Below are 6,000 nucleotides of genomic sequence, written 5' to 3'. Positions count from 1 at the left end.
GAACAACAACATCAACAACAACAAAAATGGCTTAAGTGTGAGAAGAACTAACCAGACACTCCAAAACTATTAACAGTTTCTTCTGATGATGGTGATGGCTTCCCTGCAGCGTCCAGTTCCCCTTTCTCACCACCCATCCGGCAGGCGGCCTGCTGAGGGTTCAAGTACCCGAGGAAGGGTCTTGGCCTGTTGCAATGAATTCACTGAGGCACAAAGCCCCGCCCATCCCTCCATTCCCGTGTGTCCTGGGCATTTAACACGTGCTTTTAATAATGATGATGCAACCCTTTCAGCTTAGATCTGTCAGGGTCCCCAAGGCACGCAATGATTCCCTGGGAAGCATGTATTATCTGAAGCTTTCCCTTTTGCTTAATTACATTGTACTAATGTTCTTTTTCCACTGGATTTCTTTCTGCCAACTCCCCATTCAGCCAGGCTTCACTGTGGGTTGGATTTACATAAAAGACCAGCAAATTATAATTGTGATGATTGATCACCGAAGTTTCCTCGGGTTCAGATTGTTTCCTAATGTGGGTCATTTTTCATCATAAAGAGTCTGCTGATAATGATGTCATTTCCATTGCTTGAATTTCAAGGCAGTGGCCACATATCTCAGCGGCTAAATGACTGTCTATAGGGCAGCGAAAACACATCCTTATCAGTTTAAAGCAGTTGCTGCCTTACTCAGGGGGACAAAAAAAAATGAGGACAGGAGCCTTCTGAAGCTCATCAAACAAGAGCTTCGAGAATCAGAATCGGAATCTGTAGCTGGTAAGACGCAGGAGAAGGAGGGAGGTGGGCTGGCAACACTGTTTCTGTGCGAAGCTGTGTGGCAAGTTAGCATTAGATAAAACCCACAAAGTCAGATTTGACAGAAAATAAGCCACACTGCTGATCCCTCTGATACCCTCCTCCTCCATCTTGGCACTGTGATTCGACGTCAAAATTAATGAGAAAGAATTGAAATCACTTTTGAAGAGCTCTGGATAGAAACCCATCTTGCCAGAATAGCCAATAAATGTGCCTCCAGCTGAGTGATGGGGATCGGGGTGGAGCTGGAACATGGCCTTGATTTTGCGTTTGTAAAGCATGTATTTGAGATGGACGGATGCCGTGTGTATATTTAAAACACGTAGCTGTGTCATTATAACCCAAGGCTTGAAAGTTCAAAGCAGTGTAAGTAAGCTGTGCCCCAGCATAAAAGATGATCTGATTTCTGGCACTTGCCTCTAGTCACATTCCAGTAGTGCATCCCCTGGGATGCTCTAGGACATTCTGCAGATGTTAAAGTTTGAAAATTCCCCAGCCGTGCCTTCTACAGCCTTCCTCATGTGGCCCAACAAGTTTCCACCCCACCTTACTTTGGGGAAAAAAAATGACTGACTTGGAGAAAAGTTGAAGGAACAGCACTATAGCACACAAATATTAAATGCATACACTTGCTTCTCATGTTGTGTCATGTGTTGTTCATCTATGCACATGCACACACTCATGCATGCACACACACACACAATTTATATTTAGTCACTAGAGAATTATTTGCCTTGTCTTTTTTTATTATATATTTTCTTCATTTACATTTCAAATGCTATCCTGAAAATCCCCTATACCCTCCCCCAACCCTGCTCCCCAACCCACCCACTCCTGCTTCCTGGCTCTGGCATTCCCCTGTACTGGGGCATATGATCTTCTATTTGCCTTGTCTTTATGACATTTTAATCTCGCATTCTAAAGATTCTGAAAAGAACAAGAAGTATTCTCCTCATTCCAAGGACACGATGATCATAAACTGATAAAATACTCATTGTTCTTTAACACAGACCCTTTTCCCCAGTTTTCCAGTCATTGTTTCCATAGCTTCATATGGAATGGGTGTTTTGTGTGTATTTGTATGTGCTTTTGAGTGTGCATATACATGTGTTTTTATGTAGACCGTCGCATGAATCTTTGGGATCCAGTCAAAGATCACCTATTGCATCTAGCTAACATTACTTTTTGAACTTTTAAATTTACTTTTTGTTCTGTGCTATTGAATCAGTTGCTAGCAGATTCAATGCAAACTAATTACTCCAAAAGTTCATTTCTTCGTATGGTAGTGAAATCTCAAGACGACAATAGTGCCCCACACGAAGGATTGTTCACTGAAGAAACAACGAGCACCTAAATGACAACTAGAAGACATATATTATTTTTAAAGCAGGTCAGATAACCTGATATTTAAAAAGTAAAAGTGTGTGGGGGGAGGCAGGGTTGCTGGAGAGATGGCTCAGCGGTTAAGAGCACCATCTGCTCTTCCAGAGGTCCTGAGGTCAATTCCCAGCAACCACATGGTGGCTCTCAACCATCTGTAATGGGATCTGATGCCCTCTTCTGGTGTGTCTGAAGACAGCTACAGTATACTCATATATAAATATATATATNATATATATATATATATATATATATATATATATATATATATATATATGATGAGATGAGTATATACTATATATGAGTATACTCATATATATATATATATATATATAAAATGAGATGAGTATACTGTATATATGAGTATACTGTATATGTATATATATTCTTTAAAAAAAAGAATCCATTCAATTAAATTATTTTTTTAAAAGTGGGAAGGAAAATGAAACACTCCTTTTTACTGAATAATATCAACTAATAGGTGGGAGCAGGACTTAGAAATAGAGAAGCACTACTACATTCCATAGCTCCCTGGTGATATCTAATTCAGGCAAGAGTTGCCCGGTCGGGGTGGGGCTGAGAGGAGGCATGTGAAAGGAAAGCAGAAGGGTTGGGGTACAGTGGGGACGTGTGAGGGTGACCAAGGGTGGGATGAATTAGAAAAGAAGCACAGAGATAGACACGTGTGATGCCATAGTGGAATCCAGGACTTTGCATGCCAACTTAAATAATTTAAAATTTTAAGTAAAAAAGAATTGTCACCACCCAGTTCATACTGGTAACTCCCTTACCCCACAGTGGGAACCTAGGTCCCCCGTGATTGTAGCTCATAGAGTACCAACAACCAACTAAATAAGATCCAAGATGTCTGTACAGTTTTTTTTTTTCTGTAAAAAATTATCACTGGATTCCATAATTCTTAGTGATCTTTGCAATATATAGGCTTTCTTTTAATCTGTCTGACATAGTAGTTCTTTTGTTTTTGTTTTGAGTTCGGACTTCATTTTTTTTCTATCCTTGCTAATTTAAACTTTGTTGGTTTCTTGTTTGTTTGCTTGATTGTTTTTTGTTGTTTTGTTGTTGTTGTTGTTGGTGGTGGTGGTGGTGGTGGTGGTGGTGGTTTGTTTGTTTGGTGATGTAAACCACCATTATCAAGATGTAAAACTCAAAAACGAAATAAAAGGCTATAGTCAGAAAAAAGTCACACCCTCTGTTTCCCTTGGCCTTGGCTCCTGCTGACCTGGGTTGCTAACCAGTTCTACTGGTTTCTGGCTCATGGGTCCTGTGCTTTCTGAAGAATAAAAGAAAACAGGAGCAAGTCCCCTGGCACATTCTTGAATATTAACATTTGTGCCTCTTTCATAATCATTGATTTTGGATTTTTGAAGAACACATGAAAAACCTTACAAGATGAGTGTACTCCCAGAACTGTCTTTCTCATCTCCTACTTGGAGCTAGAAGAATCCTGTCTGTTTCCCTCACACACATGAGAAAAGTGAGCAGTGAGGACAAGGGAGAAGGATGGAGCCCAGGTCCAGCATGTGACATAGTGGGTTACCCAGCATCAAATCCCTCCAAACATGCACTTCCTGTCCTGGTAAATCAACTAAGCAAATTACTTGGCCCGGTTCCGCTCCTCTTGTGAATGTGACCCAATTAACCACCCAGCCATACAGCTTCGAAGGCTCCAGGGAAATCCGATCCTAATCGATCCTGTAGCTTAAGACACTCCCGTGGCTCACTGCCATAAGGATAAAGTCAAAACTCACAGGGCTCAGTAGAGGGCTCTCGGAAGTCCGGCATGCATTCTCACACACATGAGCACACACTTCTGAGTCCCCACTGTCTGATTTTTCTCACAATGTGTGCCATGTGCTTTGTCCGTTACTTACCTGAAGTGCTCTCATCAGCAGGAACTAAGACGTCTGCTGGAGAAGTTATATCTCTATCAAAGTCAAGCAAGTGTGTTGACTGAGCCCTGGACATCGCTCACATGCAGGAAACTTGGTTATTGGGTTGGCAACAGAATATCCTGTGGTTTAGAAAGGCGTAAGGGGAAACTAAAATTGTGAGTTTAATCTCCTTCCCATAGTCAAGTGAAGGAAGGCATATTGATATCACAAAACAGAACTTAGGGCCCAACAGCTCTCAAGCCCCGGCACACAAAGGGCTTCTAGGCCGTCTTGTGGGGGAAGATAAACACCCACCCACTACATTTCTTACCTCAGGCCTGACAAAGTTGCTGACATTTTGAATTTCCAATCAGTCACACAAAAGTCTCCTGAAGGAGGTCTTTGTTTGACTGATCTTCGTGCATCCCTACTTCCTGGCTCCTGTGGCAGAGCCTATATGACTCGATAGCCAGCCCATAAATCCTGGTATTTAATCCCCCATTCCACTTGAACAGAAGCCCAAAGAGTGGTAATTTTCAGACTCTTATCGTAAAGAACAATCACCAGAGGGATTCATGACTCCATGGACTAAGAGTGAAACACTGGAATCTTCATTTCTAGCAGATAATTCAGGGAGTTTCAGGACCACTCTGAGAAACAATAAGCAATCAATCTGAGTGCCTTCCTTGTAACCTGGATCTCTGGGTGCCTCAAATCACCTTCCTCCTAAGAAAAAGACCATTCACCTGGCTCTCCCACACCAACTTCCCGCAGCTGGCCCAGGCAGGAACTGCAACTCTGAGACACTCCCTGCCCTTCACCTTGATTTCATCCCTCCCCTAAAAATATTTAGCTCTGAGTTGTGAGTAATACTATTTAACCTTCCCCACAAATGGTGGCCGTTATCCTGCTGCCTACACAGGCCCTGTTACTCACATCAATGTAATTTTAATTAGAAAAGAATGTTAATGCTTATTGTGCATCTCATTCATAAAACTCTCTAGAATGGTGTGATAATTAAAATTCTCTTTCCATCACCTAAGTTGCAGAGAACAAGTCCACTAACAGCTCACTAATCTCATATGACTTTCCTCAAGACACCATCAAGTCAAATCAAACTGGACATCTACAGAGCTGGTGCAATTTACGAAAATAACTACTACGTGGTAGAGGAGTGGCAAGGAGGAGGGATGGAAATTGTCCTAGCCAGAGAGGAGCCACACAGACCCAGCTCAGGACAGATGGACCAGCTGGCTGTGGAAAACTGTGCCTCTGATCATTGGGACATAGGTAATGTTCACCTTCACTTCAGAGGGTGTCAATAACTACTTTAGCAAAAGAAAAAAATGCACGTTATTCCTTGTAAAGATTGATTTTTAAAGAGTCCTCAAAGAAACCAGGAGAGATTGTAAGAGGAACTAAGGAACCTCAGCCTGGAATGAAAGTTTAGAAAGAGGAAGGATACACGCAGGCCTTGTGCATGCTATCACAGCCTCTAATATATTTCTATCTACCTATGCATCTGCAGGAGGAGTCATTGGCTTTTAAAAATACTTCCACCTCTTCTTCCATATAGGTCCTGAGCTTTAGGGTAGAGATTTGATTTAAAAGCAAACAGACATTCCATTTAGGGCAGACGTGCTAGGAGGAGTGTCTCTGTGTATATCAACCATACTCCAGGGCAGGCCCCATGCTTTGTACTTGGCCAACGTAAAGGATTCCACATTTTTATATATCTCTCTTGTTTTGTTTTGGCATTTTTTGTATTATTTTCTTTTGAATTTGTTTGTTTTGGTTTTATTTGTTGTTGTTGTTGCTGCTTCTGCTGCTGCTGTTTTTATTTTTGTTGGTGTTTTGAGAGAGACAGAGAATATGAAATTGGTTGGTAGGGAGGATCTAGGAGGGTCCGGGCAAATAT

Source organism: Mus caroli, chromosome 13 (genome assembly GCF_900094665.2).
Source record: "Mus caroli chromosome 13, CAROLI_EIJ_v1.1, whole genome shotgun sequence".
Classification (NCBI taxonomy): Eukaryota; Metazoa; Chordata; class Mammalia; order Rodentia; family Muridae; genus Mus; species Mus caroli.
The sequence above is the reverse complement of the archived record's forward strand: the minus strand, read 5'-3'. Positions refer to the sequence as shown.